The sequence below is a fragment of the Strongylocentrotus purpuratus genome, unplaced genomic scaffold, assembly GCF_000002235.5.
Source record: "Strongylocentrotus purpuratus isolate Spur 01 unplaced genomic scaffold, Spur_5.0 spur5_scaffold_15, whole genome shotgun sequence".
Classification (NCBI taxonomy): domain Eukaryota; kingdom Metazoa; phylum Echinodermata; class Echinoidea; order Camarodonta; family Strongylocentrotidae; genus Strongylocentrotus; species Strongylocentrotus purpuratus.
This window is the reverse complement of record NW_022145600.1, coordinates 18,808,426-18,829,719: the sequence shown is the minus strand read 5'-3', so window position 1 is coordinate 18,829,719 and position 21,294 is coordinate 18,808,426. Positions and strand designations below refer to the sequence as shown.

At 37.6% G+C, this 21,294-nt stretch overlaps 1 long non-coding RNA gene across 1 annotated transcript; it reads left to right on the top strand.

The window, feature by feature from the left end:
* The first annotated feature begins 12,453 nt into the window (after positions 1-12,453).
* LOC115924071 lies at positions 12,454-13,726 on the top strand. Its single transcript, XR_004064162.1, has 2 exons — positions 12,454-12,738; positions 13,658-13,726. It is a non-coding gene; the product is annotated as an uncharacterized LOC115924071 (long non-coding RNA).
* Positions 13,727-21,294: the final 7,568 nt, after the last annotated feature.

Below are 21,294 nucleotides of genomic sequence, written 5' to 3'. Positions count from 1 at the left end.
ATTGTCAGAATCTATCTTCTCCCCACATTCTTTCTGCATGGATTTTACTCGCTTCTTATCTCATGAATGGCATGGTTAATGACAAAGAAATTGTCATGACATGTGCCATTTGCATGAATAATGATTCTGACGAAGAGATTCTTTTTTAAGGTATATAGGCGCCATTTTGTTAATTTCTATTATTGACCATATCTCCGTCATACATTGTCATTTCTGAATGATATTTGATATGCATAAACTTGACGTCATGGTTAAAATTTTAGTCACACTAGGCCCCTTAGGGTTTGCCATCTTCGCTTTGACATTTGAACACGATTAATTCTTTATTTAATAGCTGTTCGAGGCTCCTACATCCTAATATGCTCTTCACGCAACAGTAACAAAAAGCGCGGATCAGCTTCGAGCATGCGATTTGGGAGGGGTCATTTCCGCTAAATGAATAATATATTCATCATTTGTTGAATAACGGCCTACGAGTATTGGCGCATCAGTGTGCTTCAAGTACCTTTATGATAATGAGAACCCATGAACCCAATCTCATTTTTACTGATTAATGCATACTGTTCGGTTTATATAATGTACTTGATCAATTCTTTGAAATTTAGACAACGGGGGAAAAACCCACATATCAATAGTTTCTTCAGAATACTAACTAGGTCCACAAAAATTGACTTGACAATATGGCCTTCTCCAATAAAAAAAAAATTACAATTGTTATGATTGTTGATTATTTGGATAGTTGGATGGGGATATTGGTGTCTGTTGTATTTACATTTTTTTTCCCCCCTATATAAGAATAACAAAGGAGACTGGTACATTTACAGGAAGCAATCTTTATGTTATGATTTAATTTGATTTCTGTAATCAGGCCATAGTGGCTCAAGCTTAAAAGCAATACGAAAGGAAAAGGAAACCAAAAAACGTAGGGGAGGGGGATATTACGGACAGAACCCAGGGGGGGGGGGGGGGGGTCAGAAATAAAACATTATCGACACATAATAAAACAAAAATCCTTAAGATTTATATATATTTAAAATTATACATACATATATTATATGTTGGCAAATAAGATGGCTTTTTTTCATGATGAAAAAACATGTAAACATTTGATATTGAATTTGATCAATCATTCTCGCATTTTTCAAATCATATATAAACGTTTGTTGAGGGCGGGGGGGGGGGGGGTAAAACAAAGCTTAGGAAACTTCGGAGCCTTCTTTTTATTCAGAGAATGTATTACATGTATATATTGACTGGCACTGTATTATAAAACACATTATAAAAACTAGATGATTTGTTTTTCTTTAAATAAATATTTTTACCCATGACTCAAAATCACAATTCTTTCCCATGAAACAATCCATTTGATGTACAAAAGAATATTCTTAAGAGTGATGGTTGCCTTGTGGTCCACACACACCAAAGACATATCGTTATTTGCATTAACCGTTCTTGTTTGTTACCATAACTTCATGTTAGGAATATTATAATATCTTGGTTTTGATTACCAATCGCAGTTCCAGTAGATGGCTAAGTGGAACTTTATATTCCATACTTGATTGAAGTTTATTTGTTCCACACTAACATCAAAAAATAATTTAATAATAACAAAACAATGTTTATACAAGCGTATAAGCGTGGATAAAAAAAAAAGATTTCAAATCAAGTATAATGTACGGAAAATAGGTACGCAATTTCGAAAGATATAGATGTTACAGACAGGGTAAAACAAAGTAAAATGTGGGAAGCCTAAATCAATGGCATAGCTTGTATGTGAATAGGCTCCCGTACTGAGTAACACAATATGCACTGTCGCTCATATAGTTGGAATATTTTTTTTTACCCCAATTTATCGAATTATTTTGACAATGATTTATTCCTAAAAGATCTAGATGATAGTATACATTCTCAGATTTTATTGAATTATTATTTGCCATTGTTTGTTTTGCGTGACTGCTAAAGCATGTGTATGCTATTATGCTTATCAACTAGGGAACCTACGCCCTTAAGTCATAAATGACAGTAATGAGGATTAATGCCCCACAAAAGGGCACTTATATAGCACATCGACACGGTTTTAATCCTGGGGCCTCAAAGTTACGAGGCCATTGCTTTGCCACTGAACCATGACTGTACGCAGCGGGGGCTAGGGTAGGGGACAGTTCCCACAAATAAAAACAAAAGAAAATGCAATAAATTATCAATAACTCAATGAATCCCCCCCCCCCCCGGTCCCCAACAGAAAAAAATCTTCTGTGCGCTCATGCCTTGAGCCGTAATGCATGGCCGTACGGGAATAATATTTATTTTGTTTGCTATGCAAAGTATGACAGTTAGCTTATTCCGATAATGAGTATATTTACTTTTATTCCTTTCGTTTGGTTAAGTTTTATATCTATAGGATATTTTTTCTTCTTCTATTTATGGACCTTAAAAGCGTTTTCAAAATCCAGGGAGATCTAGGCACTTTGTTGTTGTTAGTTTGAGCAGGACGCTGTATTGGTAGGTTGGTATTGAACTATTCATTAAATATTCATTAAATATATCTAAGAATTTATCAAAAGCTAGATTAGCGAGTCATCATTATTGTATACCTGTTGCTAGTTAATATTAAGATTATCCTCTGATAACACTCTAAATTGGTTCTGTTTTCTAATACTTGATAAAGACGATTGGGTAAGGCTTGGTATAACGGAAAATATTAGAAACTGATCAAACAGATCAGAGACAACGATGCCAGAGAAAACAGGGGAATGTACATTAGTAAAGATGTTATCTATTAGGGTTGATGAGTGATCACCTTCGGGACGGGACGGCTTCGTGATTACTGGAATAAATGAATGTGACAGTAAAATATCTAGGTAGTCCCTACTATTCGTATTTTGTTGGTAGTAGAATAGGTTTCTCCCATAATGAAACAAGGTTTGTAACAACGAAAAGGTGAGGCTAGTTTATACTGAATAACAGATATGAACTCAATAAAATTGGAATTGGGAGGCCTGTAAACTTCTCCTATAATTATAATGACGAATATTCATATTGTTTTCGTTCACATTCTGCCCCATTAATATTCTTCTCCGTCCCCTTTTCGTCAGGAAATCGCATTCGTTTTGCACATAGTGCTTGTAATCACTCGTTATGCCCTTTACTCATGTCCGTTTCCTTTGTAATTTCATAGGCATAGTCTCTAGTATCTCATTAAGGTCACTATTTTCTTCGATTTTCCAAATCACTCATGCATAACCGTCCAGGCGCCATTTTGTCCGTTTCTGGGCCGTTTTAAGGCCTTTAATCTTTCTTCCTTCCTATCTCCATTGTCCTAGATCCTACAGAGTCCTAACAAATTCCTCTTACTAGTCCAATATATGTTCTTTCATCTGCGACTGATAACTTGACCTTCAAAATGCCATCTTTTGCACTGCAGATTCAAATCCCAAACCGACTCCGTGAAAAATCTCTAAAAAAAATTAAAATTAAAATGGACCCCTACAAATCTAAAAATGCCATACCTTTCTCATACCATTTCCATTTAGTTTCATTTTCTTGCAGTATCTTTATATAACAATTGCAAATATCCATGCTGCATTTCACGCTCCAATAAATATGCAAAAAATAAATAGCGCCCTCTAAAGTTCTGGGAATTTGCTTTCTCTCTCTGGCCGTATCTCCATCGTTTCTGGCCAAACCCGTACCCTTTTTGGGGGATTTAGATACTTGAAGTTATGCCCTTTCCAGCCAAGTACAAAATTGTATACCCTAACGCTGACCAAGTTTGAGAAAATATCTCTCCAAATTTGCCAAGAAAATTGCGAAATAACTTTAACGAATATCACTAGCGATATTATTTTCGATAACTTCAACTTGTTCTAAAATGACGATCCTTAAACTTCAAACTTGGCATAAACATGTATCTAACCACGTGACAACTTTCTGCCAAGTTTGGTAAAATTTGATTACGTCAGCGCAAAATTATTGCCCAACATGATAAATTTGCTATGCATTACGTAACAGCCCGTTAAATGGGTGCAATACATTGCACGCAGATACCAATAGTGTCAGACTGACCGCAATGAAGTGTTCTTTCGAATGATACCAAATACGTTATATGTTAACAAGCAACCGTATAAGATGAAAATAGTGAGTAATGACAAATGTTTGTTTCGTAAAAAAAGAGCTTGAAGATATATTACATTTCTTTTACAATTGTGAAATCAGTAAATCAATCTGGAATGAAACGGTGAAATGGATAAATGAAGGTTCTCGATTACAGATAGAGTTTAATTTAGAAAATGTAATTTTTGGTTTTGAAGACAAAAGAAACGATGGTTTAAATTTCATGGTGACTTTGATTAAGCATCAACTATTTGTTCATAAGCTTAATAACAAAATTCCAAATTTGAGTTCTTTGAAGAAGAAAATTATCAAATATTATAAAGATGAGAGATATATTCATTCTATATCTGGTATGTATAAAAAAAAATTACTAAATGGCAGTCACTTCAACATTTGTTTGTATGAACAACAAGGAGAGAAATGTAAAAGTATTCTGCTTTGTTTGAGTTAAGGAAAGACTTAATTTCATTGAATTGTAAAAATGTTTGTTTGACTCAATAAAAAAGCCTATGGAGGGCTAAAACGTTAATGATTTTTTTTTTAGTAGTATTGATATTATTATTATTATTGTCAGGTTAAATCCGGTGATATACGTAGACCTATTGAGTGTTAGTGAGTTAGGTTTAGGGTCTTTGGTTCAGTGGACCAAGTGGACCCAGAACGAATTTTATGTGTATAACTATCAATTCAATTCTCCTTCGTCATCCTAGTCACTGTTTCTTGTTTGTTTGATTATTTATTTGCTGTCTCTTTGTTTTACAGAACCTTATCGTATACTTCAGTGAAGACTTCTGTAAGCTGTGGCAAAACCTCCATACCTCACCATACCTCAACCGACTTTTTCTTACACTACCGGAGTACGGACATATCCCGTGTGACTTAGAGCCACTTCGATCGGTCCAGATCTTCGAAACAAATTCGTTTAACATCCACCTCCCCACCGTCTTGATCAACCTGCCACATTTACAAAAGCTTCTTTTACACTCCGATGTAAGTAGGCTTACATCTTAAGAACGCATACCAGGTTTAACATGTTTTTAGTTCAAATTCTTCAAATTTGTATTGTATTGTCAGTAAAATGTATTATATTTGCTTCTTGTTTTTAAGGGTTCAGCCTCAAATATGACCCAGGTCTATTCATTTATTTCCCGACACATAATTGTAATTAAACGTTAGTGTTTGTTATCTTTATAGTCTTTATGGCATTTTTAATTTTTTAATTTTTATTATGGTATGCGTTACTATATTCTAGAAACACTGGCTATAAAACACTGTTATACACTTTGTTTAACGTATTTGCCCTGAAAGCACAAAAAAGTCCTTCCCAGAAGTAAACGGCAACTGACAAAATTTTAAAGGTATTACAAAGTTTTGGTATGGGGTCATGAATTTGTTCCAAATTAATATACTGGATGCGTATGCGTTCCTACAATGTTCATTGATCGTTGTCCCGGTTGGAATCGAGTCTAAAGTTATGACATTATAAATAATAAACCCTTTATGTTGTATAGCTCCCTCTCAAGGTCAAGATACCAATTTAGCTATGAAACAATGTTTCTTGACTAAAATCGACCGATTAGCTATTCCCGTTTGGAAATTATATATCACAACTACATATTCTGAGATTTTCATGGTCGCAGTTACCATTGTACGGCCGTAGGCGCTATTTGAAATTTATCAAAATTTACCGGGAGCACCGGTAAATTTGTATATTCAATTTTTCTCGAAAACAGAAGTGTTTTAGGGGTTAATTTTTTTAGTGCTTATAATACATCCACAGGGGCATCCAAATATATCAAAATTGTAAAGATTCACTATCCACCCAATTTCCAAAATTTCCCAAAACTTTGTATTACCTTTAAACATTATGCTCTCTAGGAATAAAAATGCGTCTACATTCAGGGATATCGAGCAATAGAAATAGGGCGGGTTTGACATCTCTTCATCCTGAAGAGTCTAATTGTCGCTAAAATTGCCATTTTAGAGCCTTTGCCGGCCAATTACCAAAAAAAGGGTCCTAATTGTTTTTCTATGTTGGTAACTAAGATTCTCGGCGAAAATGTCAACGTATAGGCGACGTTACCACCGTTTCATAATGCTCTCTTGTTCACTTTTTCCTATCGTTTAGATACAGTACTTAGATGTCCTGGGGTGGACGTCAAAAGCGCACATCAGTTTTTTGTCGACTTTTGGAGGGTCCTCCATATTCTCCGTGAGCTGCGTCATTTAAAAATGAATGTTCCTGTCTTATGCTCCTTCACATCCGTTTCTGAGTTACTTCTAGAGCCCCTCCGATATGTGCAGACCTTCCAGACAAAAATTGAATCTCAAATTGAAGTCTTTCCAATACTGCTTTCCTGGTTACCAAATATTTCAGAACTTGGCATATCTGCCACGAACAAGTGTGGCAGGAAGATAGCAGAGGATACCTACTACGATAAGCTCGTTTCGACAATCAGTGACGGATTGATGAAGAATGTGGTCCAACTGAAAGTTCTCAATATGACCTTTGAGCCGGAATGGGACGCAAACAAAACCGTGTCTCGTGACACTGTTGAAAAGTTTATCCAAATGTTGAAGACGAGTGGCACAATGCGGGAACTTAAAATCAACAGTTCTGTCTACTGTGTATTCAAGGAATCGGATTTGATAGAAATTATCACAGCCATCAGAGAATATACGTTAATTATGCGTTTGAGGTAAGTATGTAATAGGGACTTCACAATCAATTTCCACTTTTTTAAAGAATTGTTATGGCCTATTGAATCGATTTTTTTTCTTCAAGACAAATCAGATTTTCAATTATAGTCAAATTTTCGAATTATGCGTATTCTTTTAGCATTGGTTCATCCACTACTATGCTTACATTATGAATGGATATAATTATAAATGGTTTGTACCCCGGGGCGGCAATTTCTTTTCATGACGGGGGGGGGGGGGATTCGGGGGACGACGGAGCAGTGGCGTAATGAGCAAAAAAAAAAAATCCACATCACCACCACTCTTACATGTTACGCAGGCCCTGGGAACGTTTTTCAAAGTGGGGAGGGGGGGGGGGCTACACTATTTACGATCAGGTAGAGCAACGCAAAGCAAAGTGGAGCGTAAATTGGCGTGGGGTCCAGAGGCTAAACCCCGGCGGGTGTCAAGGTCAGATGAGCATGTTTTGATACCTTATTTGTGACACTGACATATGCAGGTCATTATTTGGAATGGGGTCCGGGGGACGGAGCCCCCGAAGCTCAGTGGCTTTAGGCATTACATTGCGTTCAGATGAGCATCCAGGGCCCGCCATAGGGCTCTTGGTGGGGTTCAGGGGGCAGAGCCGCCGGAAGCTCAGGCGTTTAAGGCATTTATTTACGTACAGATGAGCAACCAGGGCCCGCCTTCGGGCCCTTGATGGGATCCAGGGGGCAGAGCCCCGGAAGCTCAGGAAAAAATCATGCAACATTTGTAAATCACTGGTATCGAATTAGAAATAAACCACGCTTAAATTTCATTTAGGAGGAACTGCCCCCAAAGCCCCCCCCCCCCCCTCAATCAGTACGCAAGTGCGAGGGAGCAATTGTGAATGAGAGGGGTGCAGGTGAAGGAAGTGACTACCCCTCACAGGTTTTTTAAATTTTGTTGTATTAAAAAATTCAAGTCCTTAGCAAAACTACAGTGTAATAACAAGCAATTTACTTTGTTCACACTTTTGAGGGGGGGGGGGGTTGACGATCCCCCTAAAAAAATGAGGGGGGACTTGTCCCTACGTTCCCCCCCCCCCCCTCCCTCCAGGATCGCCGCCCCTGTTTGTACCTAATCAAGTCATTTCTTTATCATGTTCCATTTCCGTTATTTCTATTATACTTTTTTGAAGTTTACCTGAGTGATGTCAGATGTCTTTGTCGTCTTTTTACAAACTTTCACTCATTACAAGAAGATGCCCATCCTCAGTTATGTTACTCGGAGAGTGTTTATAATTTCGCAACGATGTCAATAATAAGTTTCAATGAAAATTTGTGTAACTTATAGAACATAATACTTTCTTTTCCTTTTCTGTTTCGATTCTTATTAGGATTTATTGTAATTTGCATTATGAAGGAGAGGTTTCTCGTTTCTTCCAACAAAGAAGAAAATCACTAAAAGAGAATCAAGACTGGATTAAGAAGAGCGATGAACGCTGGTCACTATTGCTGATGTTAATCTACACAGATCCCGCAAAGGTAATTTTTGACAGTGATTGAGAAGATAGAAGGGGTACTGGGGCGAATCCTCCGAATGGTAAAAATAAAAGAGAAGAGAAAGATGTTTTTGTGAAATGTGTTCCTCTTTTCCTACGTCAAACTGAATGCCTTCTATCTGAAAGGGATAACTGTTTATTAATGTGACATGTAAATTAAAAATTGATGATTCAACCCAACTTTTGTCGATGTAATTGGCTCTTGAAATGGATTAAATCATTGTAGGATTGGGTGGGAACGAGCACGTTTGACCCAAGACTAAACGCTTATGATGGTAAAATACATAGCTTTCTCCATCCTTCTCTTCTTCCTTACTCTTTACTGTATTATTCGTAATTATTCACAACTTTTGATACTGGTCTTTCCTTTTCAGACTGGGCAAGTTTTCGTCCTGCCCCGTTCGCAGTTGGAGGTAGCGGAAGTATACTTGGAGTTCCTTTTATATATAATTATATATGTGAATATGCTTGGGTGTGTGTTAATCTCTGAAGCTGTTGTTGTTATTTGCTTGGAGTTCATTTTATATACATATATATATTTATATAATTATGTAAGTGTGTGTGTGTGGTTTTTGACTTGCGTCAAATGAAAGAGGAGGATCTAAACTGTACAAATATGTGTCATTTATTAATTATAATTGTGATTAAGTTATGATAAAACATCGATAATTCTCAGTTTGTTTTTTTCTGGGACGCAACACTGAATGTCCCCCATTGAAACCTGTATTGTCAGCTAGAGTAAATGAAAGGTTCCACTTTGGCCCTAGGCGAACGTGAAGACAAACTCTCTCATGCAGGGCCTATTTCTCTTCTGAAATTAGATTTTATTCCCCTTCCTTTCGCAAGGTTGACTTGGGAATCACTGAAGATTGAATGATTTATTTAAGAAACGTTGCGGATCGTACATGAAGTCATAAGGTGCTGAAAGCCAATGCTGTTTAGTGACTTTTAGTTTTCCATGGTAGGACAAGAAATTGTTATTCTTGTTTCCTCAGTAAATTACCTTTAAAATAGAATCCATTTAATTGGGATACATCCATATTAAACAATTATTTTCCGATTGTTTATTCATGTTTATGTACGTGTTAAGATTTAAAAGATGTTTTGTATGAATATTCATACCTGCGTATGTTTAATTATCAATCAGCATGCTAATATGCTGCACGTGATTTAAGACTACCCAATTTTAAGCCCCTAGCACACTGGATCTGCGTAGAGTTGCGTAGTGTGGCGTACCGAGCACGCCGAAATTAGGCTGCGTATTCATGAAAAAAATAAATATTATACATAGTAAAATATACAAAATGAAATATTTATACATGTATATAGACAAAACTCAGCGGAAAGCCCAATTCAGCAGTGTTTATAGAACGCTACTGTTCTTCCTTGGGGTCAAAGGGGCTTAAGTTTATTTGTTGTACCACAACGATATGAACATGCTATTTTATACCTATACATAGTAACATAAGGTATAACTTTAGTTCAATATGTAAGATAGCGGATGCCTCGTTAATGTATCTGTTATAGAGGACAAAGGCAGTCAGTCCTTTACTTGAATTAAAAATGCCTTTGCTCTCATGTGTAAATAGAATGTATATAGTTACTTTAAGTATGAGTGCACTGTATTGTGAATCTGTTAACTCACACTCTCTTTTTCTGTCTTGGTACTCAGAGTTCATATAGTAAGACCTCGTTGATTACAATAATTACTTAGAGTTTAATACTTTCATATCACACCTCAATCAGGAATATTGAGCCAGGAATAACAAAGTTCTGTTTGTTTAAAGTGATGCTCGCATTTCCATAATTTGATTAATACCCCCTTCACATACACGGATTTTTCTTACGAGTCCTTACGGATCGCACAAATTCACGGATCTTTCACGGATCCTTACGATTTGGCCACTTTTACGACCGGTTTAAGAGTTATTACGAGCTGTTTGCGGTTTATTACGGATCATTACGAGTTATTACGATGTATTTACGGCAACAGTCCACGATTTGTTACGAGTTGTCACGGATAACTACGAGCAACTAACGTGTTAGTTACGACCTGTTTACGTGTTGTTACGAATAGTTACGAGTAAGTTACGAGTATTTACGAGTCCTTACGATTTTTAGCCAAAAAATAATAACTGAAAATGAAGTGTTCGAATTTGCAGCTTTTTTACCTTTCCCCAAATCGTAAAAAGTTCGTAAGCATACGTAAATTATACGTATGTATTCGTAAAGTATTCGTAACTGCACTTAAAATGCTCGTAATAACCCGTATCAATCCGTAAAGCCATCGTAAAATGACCCGAATAAAATCGTAAACAACACGTAAGCACAAGTAACCATCCTTAAACTGCTCGCAATAATCCGTAAATAATCCGTAAACAAATCGTAAACTAACCATAACGAATCGTTACAAAAATCTGTTACAAGTCATTTACGGATTCTTGCGAGCAGTTTACGGAGGGTAACGTGTTGTTGCGAGCGGTTTACGGATGGTTACGGATTGTTACGAGCTATTTGCGAGCTATTTACGGACAAATCAATCCGTGGACAATCGTAAGAAGATTTTTGACATGTCAAAAAATTTGCCTCTCCTTTCGCGGATCTTTAAGAGTGTCTACGAGTTGTTGCGAGTTGTGACGAGTTATTTACGGATACCAGTGAGTTATTTACGGATGCTTGCGATTGACTACGAGTTGGCGATCCGTAAGGACTCGTAAGAAAAATCCGTGTATGTGAAGGGGGTATGAACGAATTCGTTTTCACTGGCTGCCTACCGTAGCAACAAACGGAATTGACAAAAGACTTAACTCCGTTTCGTTGACGATCAGACATAGACGAAAGACTTCATGCATGGCGGCCACCTCCCTCCCCCTGAGGGGGGGGGGGGCAGTGTTCTCACTCTTCCAAGTACCCGAAATATGTCCCTTTTACTTTGACAAGTGCCTCTATTAATTTGTAAAATGCCCCTTCCAATGTTCACCTCTTTTAATTTCAATTCAATTCAATTCAAGGTTTATTAAAAACACGAGTCGCATTCCAATGGCTGAATTGGTCATGTGTACAATTATAAAGACTTATTACATATTTCAAACATAAAATACAGTTACAATTAATTTATCAATATTGATATATGTATAGTTCATATTGTAAGATTGCTTGGGCAGCAAAAATAAGAAAATAGAAGATAACATGAATTCAGAAAAGCGGAGAGGAGAAACATGAAGAATAGAAGTAAAAGAGGAATATATAAAAGTACATGTACATCAACAAATATAAATTGCATACATGTACTTTTAAGGAGTTATCATTAAGACAATATACGAATGCAAAAATAGAAATGAAAATATTCTTTTCATAACATTGTTGACGTTTGATATTGCAAGTATTTGTGTTGTTACTTAGAAAATGATATATAAAGCTACAATTATGGCATACCTTTGACAAGTGCCCCTTTTTATTCACATATCCCAAGTTATACCATCTTTTCAAATCAAAAATCCTTGGCATATTGCCCCTCCTTGGCATAAGTGCCCCTTTTCCTTCAACAAGTTCCCATTTTTCATTGCAATAAGTGTCCCTTTTCAGGAACGAGAAGTGTCCCCTTTACCTTTGATCATTTTTCCCTATTTAAATCTGACTGGTGCCTTTTTACTTTGACAAGTGCTCCTTTTCCTTGGTGAGAAGTGCCCCTCTCCCTGTTAATAACTTCCGCTTTTTTGACTCGGATGAGCGCACCTTATATTTTCACATAAAAATAATAATAATAATAGTGAACATTAATAATGCACCATGTCTGTAAAATTGTGTGTAAATTGTATAATTGTGGGCACACGACCATCAATTGATTCAAGAAAGAAAGTAAAATACACATAAGTAAAAGTTTAACATACTTCAGGACATAATTGTGCAATAATAGTGTTTCGCTGAGCGAAATTTATTTTGTGCTTTTTTAAGCAGGTTTAAAATCTTAGAAGAGATTTCTAAAGATCAGATTGTTTGTTTCATAAGATAAGAAAAAAGGTTCATTTTTGTTAAGTATAATATCAAGAAAGCTAGATATTTATTCTCTTTCAGCCTAAATGAAGCATTTAGGTATTTTATAGAAGGTGAATTGGCAATTTAAAATATTTACAATGTCTGTCGTATTTATGATCGATGTTTTTTATGGTAGGATTTGAAATGGCCTTGTCTTTGAGTATTTGTTTTTGAAGGACACCTTACTTTCGACTTCGATAATAAGCGAAGCCATTTTAGACACTTGTTCGTGTAGTCTGTCGAGCGTCAAGTCACTGGAGATGAGCTCTCCAGTTTTCCCAGTTTTCCCCGTTTTGTCCTGTTTTTACAGTGACACCAGTGAGCCCAGTGTTTCGGCAGTAAATTGCTTAGTTCCGGCCAAAGAAGTGAGTTTCTGATATATAGATAAAATGTGTAAATTATAAGTTGAATTTCATTCGTTCAACTTCAGTAATCATTGAATCGCACGTGTGAAAGTGAATATTATACGTGTGATGCTATGCCAGGGACATTACTGTATAATTTGTTGCCGTTTTGGCGAAGAGTAAAAGTGGATAAATATAAAGGGAAATAAGAGAAATGTCAAGTGAGATTCGGTCAATTTATAATGACCTGCATTGTGTTTATTTAGTCAGAGCAAGTGAAGTTTTGCTTTGAAATATTGATGTAGATTTCGGGAAAATGTAATTTACAAGCAAGTGGTTTGTACTGTGCAGGGTGTAAATGTCACCTACTTAATTATGCGCACAGCTATAGCCCAGGCAAGCTTTATACATGGGGCTTTGCATGTTTTGAGGTATCTTTGTAACATAAACAGAGAGCTATGAATTATAGGTTTGTGAAGACTAATTGAGTATAGTTCAGATAAAGGAATTTAGTCACAATTTTATTGTGAATTATTAGGAACAAGTGTTGATTTTCAGATTGGGTTGATATTTTGGAAAGATGTGATTTAAACACGTATAATGAGATAGGCTTTTGGATTTCAGCCGTAGCATTTATTTTCGTTAGGCATTTATCAAGATGTTTATGAAAGTATACATTTGTAGTCACAAATGTTTAATAGTTAGTTGCCTTTATGAATTATGCAAATACAAATGCATGTTTATGTATAGGTACCAAATCACAAGGTTCAGGTTTAGGACAGTTTGGGTATTTAATATACAAGTGGTGTAAATTTATGAGTACAAGTTCATTAAGTTGTCACGGTATTAGAGGCACTCAGAAATAAGAAAACAAAGGAAACTCTTTCGTGCAATACTTATTAATTTATTGTATTTTCTGTGCATCTGATTCTCATTACAGATTGAATTTTGATTCTGTGTTGTCTTCGACTCTTCGTTTGAGGAAGCTAATAAAGACGTCATAATCCCATTTCGAGTTTGGAACTTTTGCAATTTGTTTCATGGTCAGCGAACCATAGCGATTAATACAATACAAAGCATATTACAGTAATAAAAGTTATATAAGGGTAGTAAAATGTAAGACCAACTTATATGTTGAGAACAGAAACAATTTTAACAGAGACTTGAACTGTGAGTAGTAGTTCTCATTTCGGAGGTGAGGAGGGAGTCTGTTCCACAGTTCAGGGCCAGAACTTGAAAAAAAATCGCCTTCCCCAGGAGTGCCAGGAACGTGGGATGCAAAGACGTTGGGTGTGAGCAGATTGGAGTGGTCGTGGTGGTTCGTAGAGGTGTACTAGGTCTTGTACGTATGAGGGTGCAGTGCAGTGAAGAGCTTGATAGACGAGAAGAATGACTTTGAAGACGATGCGCTTGCGGACAGGAAGCCAGTGCAGTGCCTGGATGATGGGTGAGATGTGAATGGTACCTTTAGTGAACGTTACAAGTCTGGCTGCTGAGTTCTGGAGTTGTTAGAGGCGTTGCATCTGGTAGTCAGGATGATGTATCAGAAGAGAATTCCACAAGTCTAAGCGGGAAGAGATGAGGGAATGAACCATGGTTTCAGTAGCCTTACGTGTCAGGAATCTTCGGATGTGCGAAAGGTTGCGGAGTTGGAATCTAATGGCTTTGCATGTGTTCGAGTCGATGACAACACCAAGGTTCCGGCATTTATTTGTAGGGCTGATCTGATCATTAAAAACTGTAATGAAGCCTTCTGGGATCTTGTTGAGCATGACCATTGAGCCTGAAATCATAAAAACTCAGTTGTAACCATTTTCCTTCCTAATATACTCTTCCTTGAGCCATAATGCATGGCCGTCCAGAGGATTTGTTTATGTTGGAGACCGGGGTAAAATGCAATAAATTATTGAAAGTTTATTGCATTTTCTGTGTTTTTAATTTATGGAAACTGCCCCCTACCCTAGCCCCCGCTGCGTACAGTCATGGTTCAGTGACAAAGCAATGGCCTCGTAACTGTGAGGCCCCAGGATCAAAACCGTGTCGATGTGCTATATTAGTGCCCTTTTGTGGGGCATAAATCCTCATAACTGTCATTTATGACTTTAGGGCGTAGGTCCCCTAGTTGATAATCATACTAGCATACACTGCTTTAGCAGTCGCGCAAAACACACATTGGCAAATTATTATTTAATAAAATCTGAGAATGTATACTATTATCTAGATCTATGATTTTTATTTTTGAAATAATTCCATAAATTGGGGTAAAACAAAAATATTCCAACTATATGAACGACAGTGTAGTATATCACAAACAAATTCTGGCTACTCGAAATCCTCAATTTAAAAGTCGAAAATATCCGCCTCTCTTTGCATAGAAAATCAGTCACGGCGCTAGTCTACTATTTATGACATCACGTCCGGGAAAGAGTATATTCACGTACCCGGATGTTCCATAGAAAGCATGTGCAGAGAGATACGATTTTCTGCTTATTTTTATTCAAAGGCTGAACAGTCTAATAAATCATCATTCTATGTAAAATTCTTTACCTTCCCCTAATATTTCATAGAATAAATATCAATTCCCGTTTTTTAAATTATGACATATACATGCCAACGATGTGCTATATTAGTCATATTTTCACCATGTAATTTTTGTTTTGGTGTTGAAATCGGCCGAGGCACGGAGTGAACAGTAGCTGTCTGGTAAGTGGACCCACAGTTTGTTACCATACAGCGATCTCCCGAAAGTTTCTTCTTCCTTTTTCCCACGTCTTTCGCCTTCCTTGGCCCTGAAGATCCTTCATCTTCTTCCATGCTGTGCATTGTGCGATCTACCAATTCTGACACCGGTAGTCACTGAGAAGCAGGTTTTTGTTAGTTGTTTTTCTTAGCTAGTAACGTCGCTTTTATTCTCTTGCAATTGCCGAAAAACATATAACTAGCGCACGTACGTTCCATCACAAGCAAGCCGAGCCTAGAGCAGCGGCCTGGTCTTTCATCCGGATTCTGCTCGCTTCACGAACATTCGTGCAAGAGCCGCATCACTCGCGGATGAATATCGTTCGATCACTAATCTTAGACGTTGTCAAAATATTATAGAGGAAGCGCTTGCATGATCTCGTTCAAGTTTGATATTTTACAACATAAAATTCTTTTTTGAGGCAGTCACACACATCTATGATAAGTACTATCATAGTTCTAGGCATATTCGTTCTACAAAACTGCTCCTGTACCTTATCTGATGACAAGGTAATGCAGCCGCCTATTCATACTGCATGATTTAACTTTGTTTCCCAAGCAGTAAATTCGTCTTAAATCTCTACCAAATATGTGAATATGAGGATATAAACAGAAATCAGCGACTGGAAAATGTTGCTCCGTTATTCTTCATTCAATTGAAAACAGAAATCCATCAAATTACTCATTCACAACAACACATCTCAGCTCTGACAGGATAGCATAATACGTAGGGATATCACTGCCATTCACTCTCACTAAGCCCATGAGTCCCGTTCGTGACGTCACGGATAGAGGCCCGACTCTACATGCACTTCCGGGTTTCAGACTTAGATATTTTGGTAGAGTTTACTCGGATAAATTCACCATTCTAAACTTGTTTTTGTCAGTTGGACACCATTTAGTGTTATTCTGGGGGTTAAAACCTTTCTATTGATGTAATTGTGTCAATAATTGGGATTGTCTTAAGCAGGGCTCCCACTTAGCCGAGTTGTATTGGCGAGTTATGATGAGTTGTGGTGAGTCGCCTCAAAGAGGCAATCGCAATGCTCGCGGATAGCTCTTCTTGTAACTCGGGATAACACGCGACACCTCGGTATGGCTCCGCGTAACTTTTTACAACATTCCACGGCTAACACTAGTAATATACTCGCATTACTCGAAACAAACTTGCACTGCACTCTTCATAACTCGTAGCAACTCGAAACCTTCAAGTATACGCGAGTGCTATTCGAGTTTCCAAGAGTGGAGTACGAGCACGACGATCGTGCTGCGAATCATGCCGAGTTGCCTACGATATTAACGCGAGATTAGATCGAGTACGGGGACTTCAGGCGAGTTTCGTATGAGCATGAGCACAGTGCAGGGGAAGCATACGAGCATGACGAGCGCACCATGATACGTCAGCTGGCCTAAAAATTATTGTGCAGAGGATCAAGGCCTATTCTTCCTCCAACATATAGAGCAAATATGCTTCTGGCATCCATATTTATTTTGGAGAGCGCCAAAATCAGAGGCAACCCTCTCCGGGGGGCAGGGGAGGAGGGAGGGGGCAGGGGGCACAGTGCCCCCACTTTTGCAAGTACTCGAAATATACCTCTTTTTACGTACGAAAAGTGTCCCTTTTATTTTGACAAGTGCCCCTTTTCCTTCGACAAGTTCCCATTTTCCTTTGCAATAAGTGCCCCTTTTCACTTTTGACAAGTGTCCCCTTCACCTCCGATAATTTTCATTATTCAAATATGAGATGTGCCTCTTTTATTTTGACAAGTGCCCCATTTACCTTTGTACGAAGTGCCCCTTCCCCTGTTAATAACTACCCCCTTTTTAAGTCGGATACGCGAACGTGCCTTTTTTTGTCCCCCCCCCCCATGCACTTTGAAAGTAGCTTGGCCGCCCCTTGCCAAACTGATGCATTCCCGCCCCTTGATCGCATATGACTCTTAGAAAACTCAATCGTTAGAAGGTCGTGATAACTCGTTGGTAGATCGGTACAAGTCGTATACAGGGCATCGCAACTCATACCAAGCTCGCGTGACTCGTAATGCGCTCGGTTCACTCGTACATCCATCGTAGGAAACTCGATGTTGCGTCGTAGATCACTCATGCAAGTATCGTTAAAATAAGTAAATTCAAGCAAGTTCACGCGAGTTTAAGCGAGCTCAAGGCTCCAACTCGGCAAAGTGGGAACCCTGCTTTACATGTTACTTTCACTTTATTCAGTTTCAGAAATAAATCTAGTGTTTCCTTTTAAAAAATGATCCTAGAACTAGAAGGTTTCCAAATAAATTTGTGCTATTAATCTTCTCAGAGCAATGTTATTTTAATATTGAGCATCGGTACTTGCAGGGGAAAAAATAAATCCCATTTGGATTGGCAGTGAGGTGCTGTGAGTGGGACTTTGCGCTTTTGTTTCCGAGAACCACTCCAGCCTAATTGGTAATACAGGCCATTACAGGCAAACAGCAAGTATCGTAAATTGTATCATATATATACTTCAAGAGTAAATGCAAGAAATTTATTTGACGTGTGTGAAATTAAAAACGTATTTCTTATCTTTTTCTCATATCTTTTTTTTTAATCCAGCATATATCAATGTCTCTTTACTAGATGTAGTTTGCCTTAGATAATCTAGGCATATATTTTAAAAGGAAGAGAAGGAAGAGCTGAGAAAAATATTATGGTTTAAAATGATCATAGATTATTTGGTTGGAATTAATTGCTATTATTTTAAAAGTGCTTGATTTCAAGATAATTGTGATGCAACAGTGGCTATTGTCATTCTAATGCACTTATGAAGCATGATAAAATCCAACAGTAAGTACTTTTCACAATACTGCATATCTCTTGAACTGCATTTATGCACTAGAATGTACATTCTTTCCATATGATGTCTGGCAGAGCATGAACCCCTTTTAAAGAAAGTTTGCCTCATAAAAAGAAATTAAGATTTGCTATAGGCAATGTGAGTCATGAAAAACTAAAGAATGTTTGATATTTTATTGTTTAACCCTTTTCCAACTAGGGGGAGGGGTCAATCTGACCCCCCCCCCCCCCCCCCCGAAGTAATATTGCAAGCTTTCCTTAACTGCCCCGTAATATTATAATACCCTTTCATGCCTTTAACAACAACAAAATATTGTGCATCTTTTGGTACCAAATTTGCGGAGATCGGAGAAGACGTTTCAAGGTCTTATGAGAGACAATGATCAAAGGTCATTGTGAAAAAAAAAAAAATTCTTCATATGGTCATGCTAATTTCTTTAATTTTAAGAATTAAATTGCCCCTCTCTTTTACATGAAAATGTGCTGGGAGACTTGTCGCATAACTATATGCTTGCCTTCTTTTAGTGTGTGCCTGAAACAAAAATGTCCTGGTGAGAAAAGACCAAGAGAAGGTAAACATATTTATTTGATCTTTCTACTTTTGTCAAGTAAAAGGAAATTTTGAAATGAGTGAGGCCAAGGCCAAGTTGGAGGGGTTGCAAATAGCTGGTTAGAGAAGGATCCATTCAGGGAGTGAATATGTATGCATCAACATGCACGTGTCTACTGACAAGTTGCTGTAGTATTTATTTAAAGTGAATTTTAACTTTCAATATATCTCTTTTTAGAATTAAAATTTGAAGCTCATGCAGAAGGGAGGGAGGGGTGGTCCAATACATGAAAAAGAATGACAAGCAAAAGGAAGAACATAATTGACCATCAAATTTTGGTGAAAAGTAAACATTGAAGATGACTAAAATATTAGTTAATGCTATTTTATATGTATTTTCGTATTTACGTATTTGGTTAATATTTATCAAATTGTTCATAATTCTGTTCCAGGGATAAGGAAGGAGGGCTTCCTGTTGAGAAAAATCGGGGTGCCTCGAGGTTCGAGACTTGATTGTCTGCCCCTTACCCTAAAGCGATGGCCTCTTGTGCCTAACAATATAGGAGAAAAGCACAATGAAGTTAAGTATTTGGTTTAACCCTATCTAGCCCGGGGGGAGGGGGGGGGGGGGCTTTAGAATTGAAATCTACGCTACATTAAAAAAACAGCTAGCACTGCTTGCAGTAGTAGCAATTGGAGCCCCGGCTGAAGACCCCTCCCCCTCCCCTAACTACCACTACCATTAACGCCCTTTAAAAAGGTCAAGCCACCGCCATCCTCGGGTTTACCGTTGATTTAGAATGGCGTGATTACACTTGTAATTCATCATTACCGAACTTTGGGTTGCTGTGGCGCCATCCCCAAATTGCACCAGTTAAGTGTTAGAGGTACTATATCCCATTTCCAGGCCAACAAAATGAAAAAGTTTAATTCCAACGGCATTTGAAAGATAATATTAATTTAGAACTTCCCTTAAGAAAGAGGGCTTGAAAATGTCTTTAAGTGGGATAATAACGACTATTAGTTGCGAATCAACATATGAGCTATAGAACCAGTAAGTAATAGTCTGATTTTCAGACCACTGTAACGAATGGTCGAACGTTTTATGGTGTGCAAAGATTCAATCAGTTTAATTTAGGCCATTACAAGAAGTGGGTTATTGATCCGATGTAGACAAATGCTCATGTACCCTTTACAGCTCATTTTATGTACATGTAGCCAGTCAGTCACTCAATAGTGTCTGACAATGAAGTCTAACAACGGGTTTCCGTCATAATTTGAATATTAGGGCACTGCTAATGTTTAAATTTTACAGATAGGACATACATCATATATTCATAATTCGTGCAAAGTTCTACAAAATTTGATGTTGGCTGCAAAAGGGACATAGACCTTTAACTATTGTCATCATTTCAGGATGGTTTTGGTTACAGGTTAGTTTGAGATTTCAGTGGGTAAAATTTGAGGGTGCTTTGTGCGGAGATCAGTGGATGGATATTTCCATGTACAATGCAAGAGAGGTGTCTATCTTCATTGGAATTGGCTGGTTTAGTGGTTTATAAGGAAAAGAAGCCAGATTGATGTTTGAATGGCATGAACAGTGGAATACGCAGGATTTTTTCATGGGGGTGTTTGAAAATTGAAAATCGCGCCGACCGATATTTTGCTCAGTGGGGGGGGGGGGGGGGGGGGGGGAGGGGTTAAGGAGCCTTCTGTTTTTGTTTTTTTGCAAAAAGGAAATAAATGAGGGAAAGGAAGAGCAATGACAAAAGAGAGAGAGGAAGATAGAAAGAGAGGGGGCTAGCCTATTCTCTTTAATTTATTAGACCCGGTGCTGATGATAATTTATCTACCATGTGTACGCCACACGTACCGATTAGCATCTCATTTTTGTAAGAACTTATTGGCACGCACCCAGTAGATTTGTATCATGTGTTTGATCTAACAATAATCAAAGAGCATCGTGGAGACGATGAGAAAATAAGAATAATAATAATACAACGTCGTTAAGCGTGAGACCGTTCACTGTATCTCTCCCAGCCAGATAATCCGAACAAAAGAATCAACCGAGGGGAATCAACTGTTAAACGAATTTCCGGAGGCAAAAAAAAAATAGGGCCTATTTCTCCCTAGGAAAATAAGAGGAAAGAAGAGAAGAGAAAGAGAAAGAGAAAAGTAATAGTAGACTGACATTAAAAAAAAATAGAGAAGGGAGAGCCGGAGAAGGAAGAATGAACAAAATAGATTAAGCTGGAGAAAGACCAGGGTCAGAGAGATAGAGAGAGAGAGAAGGGGGAGAAAATGCGTGCAAGGAGCTACATTGACACTAAAACGAATGCATGGATTGTCTGATGACAATCCATGCATGCTTACTTTATTTGATTTCATCACGTTTTCAGAAGATATGCTACAACATCGTGGGGATAGGGGGGGTGGTAATTTTTTTTTGTAGCAAGATGAGAGAT